General features: G+C 52.1%; 1 protein-coding gene across 1 annotated transcript in view; it reads left to right on the top strand.

The window, feature by feature from the left end:
- The first annotated feature begins 5,772 nt into the window (after positions 1-5,772).
- Positions 5,773-17,479, top strand: part of PPFIBP1 (PPFIA binding protein 1) — an 83,722-nt gene continuing 72,015 nt past the window's right edge. Inside the window, exon 1 of the mRNA XM_027904769.1 lies at positions 5,773-5,795. The gene's annotated coding sequence lies outside the window, so the exon portion shown is untranslated. The remainder of the gene's footprint in view (positions 5,796-17,479) is intronic.

Here is a 17,479-nt window from a genome sequence, read left to right on the forward strand (position 1 = left end):
GCCATACTCACTCAGACATGACTTAAAATCCCTCTCTTTTCTCCACTTATCCTTAACACAAAAAGACAGGGCTCACAAGTGGAGAATCAAGATCATTTTGATGTTTTTCCTAACCTAAAAAATAGGTATCATCTTCCACGAATGAAACCTTTATTCTCTGCATTCCTGAAGTGTAAAATCTCCAGAGAGAGAGGGAGAGAGAGAGAAAGGGAGATTAAGAGGGGTAGTAGCTAAACTGATGATCCCCATCCCCTTGTGCCCCCTCGGAGCTGCATTTCCCATGTTTGTCCCTTCTTTCAGAACTCAATAATCCCCGGTTTATGCTTGTCTGTCACTTTGCTGGGAGCGGGGCAAGTGGCTGATGCGGTCGGACAGCTCGGTGACTGCCCTAGTCAGCCCCTAAGACTTCACCGATCACTTCTTGTTTCTCCGGAGCAGATCTCAGTGATTTCCAGTGATTTACCTTCCCTAGGTCCTGCCACCTGCCAGCCGCCCTTCCCACCCCTGCGGCCCCCGGGGCTGGCTCAGCCGGGGAGCCCGAGTGTCCCCTCAGTGAGTCACCGGCAAAACGCGTTCCCGGAGAGGCAGCCCTGGAACAAGGGCTGTGCACAGGGCTCTTGGAAGCTCTCGCCTTGCTCCGCGGCCCTCTCAGCCCGAATATGTAAGGAATGTGTGAACCGGCGCTGTTTTGCCGCTCCTGAGGGCTGGCAAAGGCCGAGCCCGGGCTGAGCCAGCTTGGACACGGGCTCATTGTGGGACTGCAGTGAGTACCGCACTTGTGTCTCCGGGGCCGGGCAGAGATACCCGCGGGGCTGGCACCGCTCCACGGCCCCTCCCGCCAGCTCCACGTGGGAATGCAGCTGCATCCTGGAAATGTGTCCCCTCGCGTGGAGGTTTGCTCAGCAGCTCTGTACCGTGGCACGCTGTGAGCCGAGAGACACCCTGAACCTCCTCACCCCTTGTGAGGGTTCTCACTGGTGCTGAAGAGAGAGGAACTTCTGTGTGGTGGATGCAGTGCTGGAGAGTCTCCGGGGAAAGGTCCTGCTGCTGCTGGGGAGCCCTGCTGGAAGGCTTTTGGGAGTGCCTGCAAGCCTGCTTCTATCAGGAAGTGTAAGAAGACTTGTCTTCAGGTGCACTGGTGGGTTTTGGTTACCCGAGAGCTGTGCTTGGGTACCTGAGAAACTGAGGAAAAAACTGAGGGAAAAAATTCACACATTTCCCCAGGCTATGGGAAAGTGGAAGCTGAAAGGAACAAAAGCAGTATGAGCTCAGAATCAGTGGGATATGAAAAGGGAGAGTTATCCCAGTGGTTGGGGACCACGGCTTAGCTGTAGGGTGTCACCACTAGGTGAAAAATTTGTCCTCTGTCTGAAGACAAACACTTTGAGGACACAAAGGGCTTCTCTCCAGCTCCATCATCTTTCCTGACTATCCCAGAAAGCAGCTCCTAAGTGTAAGTAACAACTGTCTGCTGACACAGAAATGGAGAGAATGCTGTGAAAAGTATGTGCCTGTGAACCTAATGAGTATTTCATCCCCTTTAAGGTACATTTATACCTAAATTAGGGAGTGAGAGACCTCCAGGGAGAGGAAAAAAAGTGCTTGGAAGGTCTGCAGAAATTTAAGAATGTGAAACTTTGGAAGTGAAATCTCTTTTCCTGCTTTTAATGACACCAGTTGTTCAAAATACCAGAAAGACAAAGCCCATGTGGAATACCCAGTCTCTCCAAGCAGCTACTCTATTGCCACTGAACATGCAGGGATTCCTCCAGCCAAGCCCAGTGTGATTCCTGCTCGTGTCAGGAGATTTTCTCTTGCTCACATTTTACCTCAAACATGCAGCACCTTCCACCCTGTAATACTGCTTTTTGTGATTTCCAGACACACACTTGACACGTGGCTGAGGTTCACCCCGGTGTTCAGGCTGGAGAGGTTTCTGCAGGTAATTGCTTCTTCACCCTCATGGGTGTGTGAAGTTTTATGGGAAGCTTTCTTGTCCTCTTGAGAACAGAACTAGAGCTTGCCTTTTCTTGTTTTTCAGGGGTTAACTGCACAAAGCTCCAGATAAAATACACAAGACTGATCACCTGAAACTGGGCACCTGAAACAACCCCAAGCACTGGAGCAGACTGGTAAGTTCTTAAGGAACCTTCTGCTTTTTAAGGTGTTTAATCCAGAAACTTGAGGGAGAGATGCTGATGAAAAGCAGCAGCCCTTCCATCAGTTGAGCAGCGTGTTCAGTGTGCAAGGCTTTTCTTAGTGTTTGCCAACACTGTGGGAGGACCCAAGGATGGGACAACCGAGGTCAGAAGTTTGGCTCTTTTCAGGGGGTACAGTTTGGGGGCATTTTGTACTTCAGCTGCTGTGGATTAAGTGAATCCTTTGGGCACTGAATCTCTCTCCTTTTTAGGAAGGGATTGAAGGGGAATTTAAACCTGAGGAGGAAGGTTCAGTTATGGGTTTGACAGCTAGAAACTGTTTGTGCAGTGCTGTGTCCCAGGACTGAACATCATGTCATGGCAAAGCTCAAGGCTTGGGCTAAAACTATTTGCTCTGCTGAGTATTTAACTATCAGGATACTTCAGGTGTCTGAAAGCCAGGACAGCTTTGACAGCCCAGCTACAATAGGTGGTCAGAAGAGCAAACGTTTCCGAGGGAATGGTTCCTAACAGTAAAACTGGGCTGTTGCAGAGAGAGAATTCCAACTCCCCCAAGTGAAATGAGCTGCCGCTTTCTCTGCTCATCCCTCCATCTGCACAGGGTGCTTGTGCTGGCACAGCTCTGCCTTCTGGGATCTTATCACAGCTCTGACTGACACAACTGTGCCGGGAGAGTCGGGAGCGGAGACCTGACCTGAAAACACCCTGGCTCAGCCCCGGGGTTAATTCCTGTCTGGGAGTAAAGACAGCGACTCACAGAATCCACCTTCTGAGCTGCCCTGAAATGAAAGCTGTGCACAGCCTGGGGGTGAAACCATTGCCCTCTGGGAAGGAGATCCCTCAGCTCTTTCAGCTGTTGTATTTTGGGGGGGGAAGGGGTTGGTCTGAAGGAAAACTTCTGGGGCCCAACAAGATGCTGAAGTTTGAAAAAAATAAATTGGCTGTGATGTACACAGGGCTCTGCCCGTGAGCTGGCACTGATGGAACCATAGAATGGTTTGGATTGGAAGGGACCTCAAGGATCATCTAGTTCCAGCCTTCCTGCCAAGGGCAGGGACGCCTTCTACTAGACCAGTTCTCACAGCCCCATCCAACCTGGCCTGGGACACTGCCAGGGATGGGGCAGCCACAGCTTCTCTGGGCAACCTGTGCCAGGGCCTGCCCACCCTCCCAGGGAAGGATTTCATCCTAATATCCAATCCAAACATTTAGGCATTGAGCTGCTGACAGTGTGCTGCCAAAACGAGATGACTTCCAGAAGAAGCTGAAGCCTGGATCACTACGAGGCATTAACACTCCCAGTAAATTGAAGCGAGTCCCTAAACTGTGTGCAATGAGGCAGCAGTGCCTGTGAGAACGCAGCAAGGATAACTGCGTTAAACGCTGCACCGTGTTCATCCCCAGCACCCAGGCACTGCGGGGTTGATGAGTGCTGCACGTCGCTGTTTTCAAAGGGGCTTTGGCTCAGAGTCACTGCCAGTGGGATGAATGGTCCTGCTCGTGCCTCCACCCGACACCCAGACACCCCTTTGGTGCCAGGGACCTTGGCAAAACGCTTTGTCCGCTCGTCCCGGGGGTCCGGCTGGGAATGAACTGCTCTGCCACCCTGCTCCCCCCCCAGCTGTGCCACACGCGAGCGTGGGGGAGACACGGGGACCAGGAGAGATCCGTGAGATCCTGGCAGAGCCGGGAAGATCACGTGAGAAAGTGCACCCTGCTCCTTCGAAACGCCTCTGACAGCTCCCGAAATACTGGGCTTAATGCCACTTATTGATTTGTAACCACGGAGACGGTGCGTGTTCCCGCTGCAAAGTGAGGGAAAAGCTCGTTCCCTTCACCTCCTCCAGCACCGAACAGCGTTGGAAAATACTCCTTGTAACCTCCCGGAGCCCTCACAGGAGGGAGGAGCGAGTTGTTCGCCTTCTCAGAGGCTGCTTCGTTTTCACAAAGGTGGGGAAAATCAACCATTCCTTGCAAACCAGCCTGGAGCAAAAAGGGCTAAGCTATTCTGGGAGATGAGAGAGAAGCACGCCAGAAACCTTATCAGCGATTTGTCTTAACTTGCAAAGGTATTTTCTTTGATGAAAGAATACAAACAGTTGTTTGAAATGTTCTATCTGCTCAGATTTGCTTTCAGGGATCTTACACGAAGCCCCTCTGCATTTAATTCTTTATTAAGGATCTTCACTTTCTGAATTAAAAATTAAAGTGTGAAAAAAAAGATATCAACAGGGCAGTGAATTCAAAAAAGGCTGAAGGATATTGGATCAATATTTGTCCCATGTCCAAGTCCAGCCATTTCCAGAGGGACTGGAGCGCTGGGTGTGAGATCCCTGTGATTCAGCCTGGTGTGACCTGGAGCGTGATCAGCACTTGCCCATCAGCTGACAGCGAACCGGGAACATTTGCTGGAGAACTGACAAAGGTTTGAGGAAAACGGGCAGAAAGACCAATTGTAAAGCATCTGAACCACAGTCAGGCACCAAAGCTTTGAAGCAGAGGTTCTAGAAATAGAAGATACCAAAGCAAACCAGGTTATTTTTAAATTGCCTTTCTTTTCTCATAGTCTAAACCAGCCCTGCTGTTTAACTGGAGCTGTGTGGCCAACGTGACAGGCAGGTAACTTGCCAGGAAACAGTGTTTTGGGTGGACTTGGCCTCTTTGGAAACCGTGCTTAAAAAGCAAATGCTTAAAAGGCAAATGGCGCCTTCCTGTTTTTGCTGTGAATTCTGAATGTTTATTTCTGTCATGTCACCATGTTGAGGGAATACTCCTGCTTCTTTAGAAGTTGTGGTCAGAAAAAGAGCAGGAGCAAATCATTTCCCCCCCCACATATAAAGCCTTAAGAGTTTTCTCTGAAGGGAGGGAATGGGGGGAAGAGCTCTGAAATTACAAGTTTTGGGCCAGCTCAAAACAAAATTAGGAGTTAGTCGGCTGGATCTGGGCGCTCAGCCAAGCCCCACGGCCCACTAGTCAGGAGCAGCATCTCGAGGCCTTTCTGCCACAAACGCGGCAAAGCCAAGGCTGGTTTTTGGGGCAGGTTATCTGCGGACTGTGAGTCCCTTAAACTGCATGGAATGAGGCAGTAACGCTTGTGAGAACGCCGGTGGATCACACAGGCCGGGAGAACGCCTTTGGAATGGGCCGCCCAGGGGATGCTGGAGACACCGTCCCTGGAGGTGCTTAAGGAGAGACTGGACGTGGCACTCCAGTGCTGGGTCACGGGCTGGACTGGGTGATCTCAGAGCTCTTTTCCAACCTAGTCGGCTCCCCGGACTCTGCGTGAACTCCGGCGATCACCGAGAGCGCTTCACCCCTCCCCGGGCCCCGGGGGCGGTGCAGCAGAGTGCGGGGCGGTGCAGCAGAGTGCGGGGCGGTGCAGCAGAGTGCAGGGCGGTGCCGAGCTGTGCGGGGCGGTGCCGAGCTGTGCGGGGCGGTGCCGAGCTGTGCGGGGCGGTGCCGAGCCGTGCGGGGCGGTGCAGCAGAGTGCAGGGCGGTGCCGAGCTGTGCGGGGCGGTGCCGAGCTACCCGGGGTGGTCCCGGGCCGTGCGGGGCGGTGTCGGGACGGCGGCGGGCGCTGCCCGGAGCCGGCGGAGCCGCGGCCGCCCCGGAGGGTTCTCCGGGGTCTGTGCGCAGGTAAGGGGCGCTCCAGGGAAGGGGGGATCCCGGGACCGAGCGGCAACTTGGAGTCGTGGCGGGATGAGCTCCCGCCGTGCCGTGCCCTGCCCCTCTCCTGCCCCTCCTCTCCAGCCGCCATGGCCCGGGTCCCACCGGGAGCGGGGATCGGGAGCCGCCCCGAGCCCGGCGGGACGGGCACGGCGGCGGGGGCCGGGATCCAGCCGGCCCTCCGTCCTCAACCTCCGTGTTTCCTTCCAGCCTCCCGGCTGGAAAGGGAAGGAGAGGCGTTTTCCACGCTCCAGACCTTCTGGTGCCTTATTTGCGCGCTCAAAGTGACACAACTTTTAGGGAAGTTTTGGGAAGAGGTAGGCAGGCTCCGGCTTTAGTCTTTTCAGGCGCTAGCGCTCTGAAACTGCGGTTAAAGAGTTTTATCTAGAACTAGCAAATGTGTTTTGATTTAAGGCCTGGGGTTCTGACATCCTGTTACTATTTTTTATCCCCCCACCGCCCTCCAGGTCTGTGTCTGTTAGATCCGGGATTTCGGGAATCTGGAATAGCTGTGGTAGCTCACACCCTGGCTGAGGTGGGAGCTGTGGCTGTAAAAAGGTGCTTTGCGCCTACGTGGGGGGAAAGCGAGCTTTTGGTGTTGGGCGCCGTGGGTGTAACACGTGTGCGCTCCGTGGTGCGAGCGCAGAAACACCCATGAAGTGATTCGGGCTCGGGCTTGGCCGTGCCTGAGCCCTCCGGAGGCTCTGCTGGCTCCCTGCCGTGGCCCGAGCACAGATAGTCCCCCCAGCACCGTGGGTGAGCTCTGGTGGGTATTGCAGGGGCAGCACATTGAGCAATGCGAGTGTCGCCGCATTCCAAAAAGTGAACAGCAAAAAATGGGGCACACGGTGAGTGAGGATGTTCCCCGCTCGATGTTACACGATCGAGCACCCGAGAGGAAGAAGTCACAGTGTGTCAGCTCCGGATTTATTGCTCCTATTAAAGGTAGCAGCTATAGCTGGAGGATTTACTTTTGTGAAGGACATAAGTAGAGGTTTCAGTAAAACCAGAGGTAGCGTGGCAGCTCGGTTTGAGGGGCATTCTGGAAAGGAGAAAAACTGAAATGTGCTTAAACTCTCTGTTCCAAAGGCAGCAAAGATTTTGGCCTCTTAACTTCTTCACATCAATAAGAAATTAAGAGCCAGAGCGCTCTTTAATTTAGCTTAGTACCTGTCCTAGGGGAATTTTGGCAACAGGATTTAGCCTAATTCTTTGAAAAGCTGTATCAGAGAGATCAGCTCCTAGAAGTGAAAATGCCTGTCAGTGGCGTGTTGCTCATAAATTAAGATCCATGTTCCTGTGTCAAAAGCATGAAGTTGATGTTTCAGTCCTCCCTGAAGGCAGTGGGAGCTCCACCTGTTTGCCTGGCTGTGGAGTGGGGCCCTTGGGAACGGGATCCCTCCTCAGCATCTCCTGCCTTTGAGCAAGGTGCCCTGGGATTTGATCCATTTGCTGGATCTGGGTTTAAGAGGGAGTTCTGCTGAGGAATATCGAAGCAGCTGTGCGCTGTGCACGTGTGTCTGCAGCAGATCCACGCTCTGGAAGGACATGGGTGAGCAAGGTTTCTGCGTGTCCCCGCCCCGCAGGGCGGAGCGCCTCGAAAGCGGGGGTGTCACCGGGGGCAGGGACCGTGCCGAATGGCAGCTTTTTTTCCCCTACTTAGATACATCTAAGTCCTGTTTCTGTTTGGAGCTGCCTGGGCGGTGTGGAACACCTCAGGAAGGAGCGGGGTGCTGATGTAAATGTCCACGGGGCTGTGGGGGGAAGCTCTGCCTGTGACCCGTGGCGACAACGACAACGTGAGGATAATTGTTAACATTCCTGAAATTACAGCCATTCCCGGGAGATCGAGGTTCCCAGGTGGTGCTGCCAGCCTGTCTGGTCCCACTGCTCACCGATGATCAGCAGGACACATTCTGGTCGCTGCTCGGGGCTGAGGTCAGGGTGGCCCGAGGACAGGCAGTGCTGCGTGTGAGGAGGTGCAGGGGGTGCAGTGCCCTTCAGGGGCTTCTGTGTCTCTTGGACCCATGCAAGGGAGGGTTCTCTGATGTTTTTCTGGTTTTCATCGCTTCGAGGAACTCTTTCAATGAAGTGGAAATCCTTCCCCTGAAGAGGTTTAAAAGCAAACAAGGTTTAGTCATTTTCTTGACTGGTGGTGTGATTGCATCAAAATAGACCTTGGGCTTACTCAGGACCGGGTAGTGTTGCTGTAAACTCCTTTGAATAACTGACTAATTTCCTTTGTTGTGCTTTGCATTGTGTGTTTTCTGTGGAGAGGTGGCCAGATCCCAGATCCAGTACAGATGTTCCAAAAATGTGTCCCTGGCTCTTGGGATGGCACAAGAGGAGTGCAAAATAGCCCCCTAAAAGTCTCTGACTGGGAACTCCACTGGTTTACAGAGAAAGCAAAAGCTGAAATGTTAGGTAGGATTTAGGGAGGTGATAGAGCATCCTGGAACCTCCTGTGGTGTCAGAGGTGGTCAGGAAAGCCCCCTTCCCACTGCAGGATTTGCATGCCCTTTCTTAAGGAGGTGCTGGTGGCCTCTGCCTCAGCTTGTGCATGGTGATGCACAGGTTAGGTTGGTGTACCTGAGACAGCTTCTTCTCATTCTTGCCTCGGCTATTTTCGGGCTTCAAAGCACAACTGAAGTCATGTCGCTGCTTTCAAGCTGTACAATTATGATCTGACCCATTTCTGCCTGGCCAAGCCACATCTGTTAACTTGTAGGTGCAAGGAAGGGGTTTATTGGAAAGTTGGGGCAGGTTTTGTTGTGCTCGCTCCTCACTTGGGGCATGTGCCTACAGCTGTGCATTACCAACACCTAAAAACACTTCATACCTTCATCAACAGAACCACTGAGTACCTTCCTGTCCTTAGGCTGAACAGTGAGCCCCTTCCCCCTTTGGAATTGGGAGATCCCATTAGTCATCATCCCATCAGTGACTTTGCTGATGGATCCAGCCCAGGAGAGGTGAACCACGCTGTGCTGCTGTTCATGCCCAGACGTTTATTTAGCATTTAGTACAAATTCTCACCCTGTCCTGCTGTGCTGTAAATTTGTTGGGTGTCCGGAGCCTACGTGGTGTAACCGCAGTGTCTCCTGAGCAGAGGGGCTGTGCCTGGACCTCCTCCTTTGCCAGGCTTTGCATCTGTGCTGCTTTTTTAGTTTGAGCAGTGCTAAGGCATCAACCCTCCCTGTGTCTTGGTAGGAAAGTGACTCTTGGTGCTGAAAATCTGAGTGGTGGCAGGTGACCTGTGAGTGGGCAAAGGATGATGTTCAAAGACAGCTGCGGACATAGCTCTTTGGAGATGTCTGCTTTGCAGGCATTAACCTTGGCATCAGCCAGGAAAGCCTCCAGCGCTGTTCCTGAGAGGTCACATCTCCTGCCCAGCCTTTGGAGAAGCCAGCATCCATGTGTTGAGGTGTCCTTTCCCTTTGCTCTGCAGCACTGACCAGTGCAGGCTGTGTCAAAGAGCAGGACTCGGGGGCCACTTCAGCAGCCTCTGGCTTGTGGTGTTGAAGGGAAGATAAAAGTGACAAGTGTGACTTTAAGGAGCTGCTTGCATACATTTTGATGGCAATCGCTCCTCCAGCAGGCACAGTGTCATAACTGTGGCATGAATAAAATCCTCTCCTCCAGTGGCACCTGTGAGCAGAAGGCTCCCAGATCGAGTTTGGTTTGTACTTGTATTTCTCTTTATAGGCTTTTTCCTACATGCTGGTGAAAAATCTGAAGGCTGAGACTCGAGCCGGCTGTTGCAGCATCTGAGCTCTGAAGTGGAGAACCTCTGTGCTGCCAGACAGCTGCCTAATTGTGTCTCAGATGGTAAAACCTGATAACCACTGGCATGAATCAGCACATTTGAAATCGAACCGTTCTCCTGGCTCCAAATGTGATGGATTTGGGAGAACAGCTTTACTTTCCCTCTGTGTAGCAGATATGTTAAAGTAGGAGGCGATGGTAATGGTGTGCTCTTGCACAGACTAACCCAGGCTATGGGGGTATAAGGGGTGGGGAAAAGAGCACACAGACCCTTTGGAGCCTCATGGGCTCCCACAAACACGGGAGCAGTTGTTGTGAGGTTGGCAGTTGAAGGTGTCTGTAGGATCGGGGTAAAGTTCTGCAGAGTGCAATGCTGATAATTAATGTCTGTCTTGAAGAGCAGGTGAGAAAACCGTCTTTGTTGTGAAAACATCCCGAGCTGCTCCTGTGTTTCCGAAAATAGTTCTCTGACGTGGTTGTAGCACTTGTGATCTTGGGTCCTGTGTCCTTCCACTGCTGTAAAAATCCCTCTTGCCATATGGAAACTGCCAGAGTCTGCTCTCTGCTGGGCTTGGATCAGGTAGGGAGGTGGTTTGATGGCTGTGCTTCCCGTGGTGCTCATCCCTTTTTTTGCTCTCCCTCCTGCACTGGAAGCATCTCTGATCGACTTTTGTTAAGTGGGAGGTGGGTTCAGGTGCTGGCTTTGTTATAGTATCCCCTGTCCTGCTTCCAAACCAGGATTAAGCAAAGGAAAATATTTCTTTACTCTTAATTTAAACCTCTGGGAAGTCAGTTTTGCTTCAGAGCAGACTTGAAAAGGCTTGTCAGTTGGATCTTGGAGCCACCAGCGTTTTTTTCCCCCTCCACTTAACTGAAGCTGGTTGCATTTGGGACAGCACTTTTAATTTGTTATGTTTGCAAAGGAAACATCAGGGGAAGGTTCAGAAAAGCATATTTATGTTTCTTGGCTAAACTGAAATTGGCTCTAAGAGCTTGGGTTTGTAAACTTTGGAAAGAAAGGCTGGATTATGTTATTGTTTATACATAGTGCATGTTTTTTGTTTGTTCTTGTCCGAAAAGAGGTTATAGTGGCTTATCTTGGTCTGCACCTTCCCTTGGGTGTGAAACAGGTAACTAAGAAGTTCTGACTAGGAGTATCCCCTCAGAGGTTTCCACGCTCACCCTGGAGGAATGGAAGCAGCAGTGACGATGTGGTTGCACAGACAGATGGGTGTTACACGAAGCAGGAGCAGTCTGTCACGGGTGCAAACACTTCTGCAGCAGCAGCCTTTTGCTCTCCCTCCACTTGAGAGTGTCCTTTTGGTGAGCAGTCCTCGGGCTGTGAATGCAGTGTGGAGATGAGGAGATCTGAGATCTGCTGTCAGGGTGGCGCCAGTAAACTTCCTGCAGCTCAGTGACAGAGATCATTCTGCGGGGTTCTGGCTCCATTGTTGGGACTGGGTCTAAGGTGAATTGAAGAATAGTGTTCTGGTTGAACAGGCCTTCCTTTCTTGTTTTATCCGAGGGGAAATATCTGTTGTTCTCGTTTCTGAGACCCAAATCCGTGATGATTTGCAGGTCCTTATCTGTGTGTCACAGGGTTTCCCAGGTCGGTGTCTCAGGTTTCAGGCTCTTAAATCTGCAGATGCAGAAGTGTTTGATCATAAAGGATCCATGAGGTGAGAGGCTTTTCTCTCTGCATCGCTTTGGGCACTGTGGAATATTCAGCTGCCGAGGACCAGCCTTGCTCGGCTCGCGAGGGCTCTGGGGCTGCTCTCGGAAGGATGGGGAAGTGCAGGATTGTTTGACCAAGCCTGTAATGCCTGGGGAGGCTGGAGGCACAGGCACTGATGACCTGCAAGGCCTGTCAGGGGTGAGATAACCTGCTTCGAGGGAGAGGGGAACATCTTGCACCCCGGCATGATGACTGCAAGAGTGGAGTCCCACCACGTCTCCAGAGAGCTTTGTGGAGCCAAACCTCAGCACGGCCTCAGAGAGGGCCTCCTTTTGTGCAGCAGGAGCTGGGAATGTTTTCCTTTTGGACCTGGTTGGGAGTCTGTGGGGTTATAGTTACCTTCTTACTGGTAGAAGCACTAAAGCAGGAGCTGGAGTTCAAGGCTTCCTCCTGCAAGGAGCCTTCATGCTGTTGTCTCCGTCTGAAATCTGTTTCCATTTTCTCCGGCACCTTGTGGTGCTTGAAACTCCCCCTTCCTTCCCTGCTCTTCCAAGGAATTTTACAAAGAAATCAGTGGCTGTCTAGTTATGACAGCAAAATGAGAAAGGCTGTAACGTCTCCATAGCTACCTAAAAAGTGCTTGTGAAATGCCTGTGGAAGAGAGTGCTCTGGAATTATCCCATGCATTCCTTGCACGCAGACTGGAAATCGTTTGCATTAGTTAAGTAATCTCTGCACGCCTGTCCGGTGAGCAGTGTTTGGTTACTGCAGTAAATTTCAGTTCCACAACCCCTGTGAAGCTGAAAGAAACGGATTTGTTTTACACAGCAAACTGACTGACCTGAGCTCTCAGTGGATGAGCTGGTTGTGAGCGGCCCAGCTTAATCCAGCTTGTTTTTCTCCTCGTGTTTCGTGTAGCATCTGAAAAGAGACAGCTTGTGGCAAATTAGCCAGGGTGAGACTACAAAAAGATTGAATTATTCCTGTTTGAACAGTTCCCAGCATGTGAGCACTTGCTGCTTGGCTTGTACATCATCTGTGCCTTGAGCTGGCTTGCCAGAGCTGCTGTGACTGAGGTGAAAGTAAATAACCTCCGACTGGAAATCCTGCCTTTGCTGTAAATGAGGATTTATCCTTTCAGCAGTGAAAATACCATGAACAACAAGGTGGCTGCTGTGTGTTTGGGTTCCTTGCAGCAGTGGCTCTCTGTGAAGAGAAGACTCTGGCTCTCTGTGCTGTGCTGTCCTGAAGAGTCGTTTTGCTCCTGGTGGGACCCGGTGGCGGGTGGAGATGCAGTTGTCGGGACACCTGTGAGGTGTGTCCGTGCCTTGCGCTGCTCCCCTCGCTCTGGGCCGTGGCACTGCAGTAACAGGAGGCAGAGTTAGGCCTGCCTTGTTTAGGCAGGGCTGAGCTGGCCGTGGGGAAGTGCAGGAGGAGCTGCAACAAGAAACTGTTTCTGGAGGGATTTGCCTTGATAGGCTGATGTAACTCAGCACCTCTGTCAGAGGATGCTCCGCAGGTTTGAGAACCTCAATGGAAGGAGGATATAAAGCTCTTGGAGAGTGTCCACAGGAAGGACACAAGGGTGGTGAATGAAGGGTCTGGAGGAGCCACACGAGGAGTGGCTGAGGGCACTGGGTGTGTTCAGCTGAGGGGAGCCCTCACTGCAGTTACAGCTTCCTCAGGAGGGGCAGGCACTGAGCTCTGCTCTCTGGCATGGAAGGGGTGGTGGGGTCTCTGCTGCTGCACTCCTTGGTTGTGGAAGTGAGGGGCAAGGGAACAGTTCCCCAGGGAGGTGAAGGGGGACTGGACTGGGTTTGTTGGGCGGTGAGAGCTCCTCCAGAGCTGCTGCAGAGCTGCTGGCCCTGCTGGCTTGAGGAGTTAGTGGTGCCACCCTCCAAGTGCGTGTCCCTGCCCCCCTGTACCATAGCCTATGGGAACATGGGGAAATTCAGAGTCATCTGTGGTGTCCTTTCTTTAATCCCTCCTGTCTGGCCTGTGCTGCAAAGCTCCGAGGCAGAGCCTTTCCTCCCGTATCGAGAGCCTCATGCCTGGCTCTGGTTGATGTTTATACAGGAGCGGGAGGGCAGCCAGAGGTTCTCCGGGATCTGATAGAAGCCATACGTGAAATTAGTCCAGATTAAAGTGGTGGTTGTTTTGTGGTAAACAGGAGGTTACAGCACAGACTCAACATGTTGCATAGCTTTGAGACTGTGAAAAATGAGAAGTGAATCCCCTTCTAAAAGTTGGCTGTCCCTGGATGAGGCTTAGGAGGTTTTGAGACAAGCCAGGACACCGAGCTCGCTGCGTAGGCGTTTGCGGGAAATGAGGCAGATCTGAGGGAGAGGACTGTGGGTAGAGGGAGGCAGAGGGGTGTTGGAGATGAAGTAAAGTAGCTAAAACAACCATGGATCTGCTTGGGGTGAATCTGTGGTTCTGGGCCTCCCTATGGAGGAGGGAGAGGTCACGTGTCTGTCCTGCTAACAGGGACCGAGCTGGAGCTGCCTCACCTCTTGCTGGTGTTCTGCACACCATTCCAGTGTTCCAGCTTCCTCATGCTCCACAGTGACTGAGCACGTGGCAGGGGTGTGGGAAGCAGGGGAAAACAAGCTGGGCAGGACAGCGCAGTTTCTCCCTGCAGAGCCTCTTGTGGGGCTGAGGGAGTGCTGGAGGTTGGTCGAGGGCCAGACTCTCACTGGAAAGCTTGGCATTGCCCAGGATGGTGGGAAAACGTGCTGCTCTGCCCTCAGCCCCTTTTCCCAGTGCTGGGGAGAGGGCATGTTGCACTTCCCAGCAGGGCTGGCATTAAGGAGCCGTGGGAGGCTGGGATGATTTTCCCTGGATGGAGTCAGTCAGCTGGCAGAGGCTTTGCTGCCTGGTGTCTTTGGAGTGGGCACATTTCTCCCAGGGAGAACAAAAGGGGCACAGAAATGTGTGTGCTCTGAGAGGTGTGCTGGGGTCACAGAGCAGGGCAGGCAGGACATGGACCAGTGTCACTTGACAGACCAGTGTGCTCTGGGCTCCACCTCTGATGCTCTGGAGGGTTTGCTATGCCACCTGCTTCTCCTGGGGCTGGGAGTGAAGAGGGATGGATGCTGCCTCAGAGTCTCAAACTGCAACTCTTTTCCAAGGGAAAGCAGTGCCTGCATGGTCTGGCTGCCCCTCCTGCCCGCATGGAGATTGCGTTGGTCTGGTGGATGTAAATAGACCAGCAGAGCTGTGATGGCTGAGGAGGGACAGCTTCCAAATGGGAATGCTCCTGGTGGTGAGGAAGGAGCTTCTTTAGCTCTGTGCTTGTGAGTCCCTCCTTTCCATGGGCTGTATACTTGGAACTTGGACCATGTTAACTGCTTGTGTTTGGATTTCCAGAGAAGAGGCTTCCCCTCAATACACATCTGTGGGACTGGATGCAGATGGTGAAGGTTCATGTCCAGCTGTGTGTGCACAGAGGGAGGAGATGTTATTTTGGCATCTGCAAAAGCAGCTTACTAAAAATAACCTGAAGCCCATGAACCCAGCAGCAAGAGTAGTTGTCCCAAAAGTCTGTCTTGCTGCATTTTTTTTTTTTTTTGCCTTAAGGGATATTTGTTTGGAATATGCTCCGTGTCTCAGCGTTTGCACAAAAGCCGGTTGTGCTCGTGCTGGAGCTGCTGCTGGCTGGATGGAGCCATACTGAGCTCTGTTTGTGACTCCCCCACTCATTCCCCCTGGCTGGGATAAGTTGCCTTCCGTGTTTTCCCTGCTCTCCTGCTGTCAGACGTGCCGTGTGGCTCCCTGCAGCCCCTGTGCCGGGTGAGGGCACACCTCGTGCCCTGAGCGGGAGCGACACTTCCAGGGCAGAGCTGGCAAGGGAGCGGCACGGGGAGTGGTTGGGATGTCAGAGCAAGGCCCTTCCTGTGGTTGGAGCTGCTGGTCCCGGCTGTGTTTCGTGTGTTTGGAAGGGACAACTCCTCTCACACGTTGCAGCCCTTGCCCACGAGCCGCTTTGCTGTTTCAAGCCCTGTTCCTTCACGGGGCTGGGGGCCTGGGTGGTGCAGGACTTGCCTTCGTTTTGGGAAAGCAGAATAAAGCAGCTCAGTGTTAACTTGCCCTCACAGAGCTGATCCTGGCTGCAGGTTGTACTAGCTGGTGCCCAGACACTTCCAGATGGTAATGCTGGATGTTCACAGCTCAGCCTGGGAACAGGGCTGAGCGTGTGCTTGGCTGTGCTCTCCGAGCTGTTTGCAGTCATTGACTGGCACGCCTGCAATAGTAGGAGGTGGTGTTACATTTCTGGACAAGGCTTTGGACAAGACCTGCTGTCAAAACAGCTCAATAAACTGCCTGCTGTAACACAGAATGCTGGGCTGTCCTTTTGCAAATTGAATTGCTGGGAAGCTCTTAAGATTATTAAAAGATACTTTGTGTTAACTTGATTTCCCGTAGAGGGCACGAGCTGGGTGATTCAGAGAAACAAAGCAAACAGTCAAGGTAAAGGCAGAATTTCCCTACCCGTGCATATGCAACACTTGAAGGTTTCCAGTGGCATCACGTGCCACTGGGACGGAGTGAGAAAACATACATAAACCCTCTCTACTTTAAAATTTGTCAACTTTGAAGAAAGCTGGGAAACTGAGTCATGAAACCCAGGCAGAGCAGGAATGGGGAAAGCATAATTTAATATCTTCTCCGAGTAGTGAGAGGCAGGAATCTTTACCCCCCCTGCCCCACTGTATTTTGAATGAGTTTGAGAGCATGGTCCAGGTGGATTCAGCAGAGGGTTTGGGAGCAGAAGGGCTATTATTTGGGAATTCTAGCTGGGTTCCAGCTGAGGGGATCTCAGTTCAGGGTGAAATGCCCCCTTGCTCTAGGCAACATAACTGTTGCCTCTCCCTCCTGCTCCACAGGGACCAGCAGCCTCTCTCCTGGTTTTTTTTTCATGCTGATGCCCTTCAGATCTGAGTTAAACTCACAGACTCTTGAATGAGTGCAGCTTAAGTGATCCTGGGCATCCTTTGGAGAAAGGATGCTCCTCTGGACAGCATTAGCTGTGCTTGCAGGATGCCAAGGGGCCTGAAAGCTCTGCTTTATTTACACACAGCATTAAACTTTTAAAACAAATAATGTGTATGTGTTTATGTATATATGTAATGCATACATAAATATGTATACAAAGGTTCTGTTGCTTTCTGAGTTTGACCACAGGAGTTGTGCTGAAAATAGTGGGGAAAACTCGGAGGACTTGAGGATCCCTGAGTGTTGCCTGTCTGCTCTGGTGTTTAGATATTGCTTGAATGTGCTTAATCAAACATTTGCCTGCGTCTCCTGCCAATTCAATTAAAGTGCCGTGCTCGAATTAAAGATGTAGCTGGGAGGGCAAGTCAGGGACAGTGCTTGAGTTAATCTTTCAGTGTAGACAAACTCTGCTAATTAGTGTGTTTATCTAGGTCCTGCAGCAGTTTAGAATTTCTGTTGTGCTGTTCAAAGTCCGCCTCGCCTCAGAAGTGGCTCTGCTTATCAATAATACATCAAGGGATGTTCCTGGGGCTGTGTGTGCTTTATAAAATGGATTATGTGGATAGCTGCTGGTGTCGTTTCTAAATGCTTTTCCTTGCAAGAAGAAGGGTAGTTCATCATGAACTGAATTTGCCACTTAGCGATATTTCTCCTCCAAGCACCCAGCCTGGCTGGTGCTGGCAGCTGGGTCTGTGTGGATCTAGTTGGTGTTTTATTAACTGTGTGTTGTTAAAGAGCTTTTCTGGCTCCTGTTGCTGCTGCAGACTCTGCTGCAGAGGAGTCACAGAATCACAGACTGGTTTGGGTTGGGAGGGACCTTAGAGGTTGTCTTGTTCCAACCCCTGCCACAGGCAGGGACACCTTCCACTATCCCAGGTTGCTCAGAGCCCCATCCAACCTGGCCTGGGACACTGCCAGGGATGGGGCAGCCACAGCTTCTCTGGGCAACCTGTGCCAGGGCCTGCCCACCCTCCCAGGGAAAGATTTCCCCTTAATATCCAATCAAACTCTGCTCTCTGTCAGTTTGAAGCCATTCCCCTTGTCCTGTCACTCCATGCCTTTGCCACAAATCCCTCTCCATCTCTTCTGTAGCCCCTTCAGGTCCTGGAAGGAGCTGTAGGTGTCCCTGGAGCCCTCACTTGTCCAGGCTGACCAGCCCCCAGTTCTCAGAGCCCTGAGAGGAATTCCCTGCAGGAGCCCGAGCTGGGCCATCCCCAGG

This window comes from Empidonax traillii, unplaced genomic scaffold, assembly GCF_003031625.1.
Source record: "Empidonax traillii isolate 1590-97213 ecotype Southwest subspecies unplaced genomic scaffold, ASM303162v1 scaffold1087:size276498, whole genome shotgun sequence".
NCBI lineage: Eukaryota > Metazoa > Chordata > Aves > Passeriformes > Tyrannidae > Empidonax > Empidonax traillii.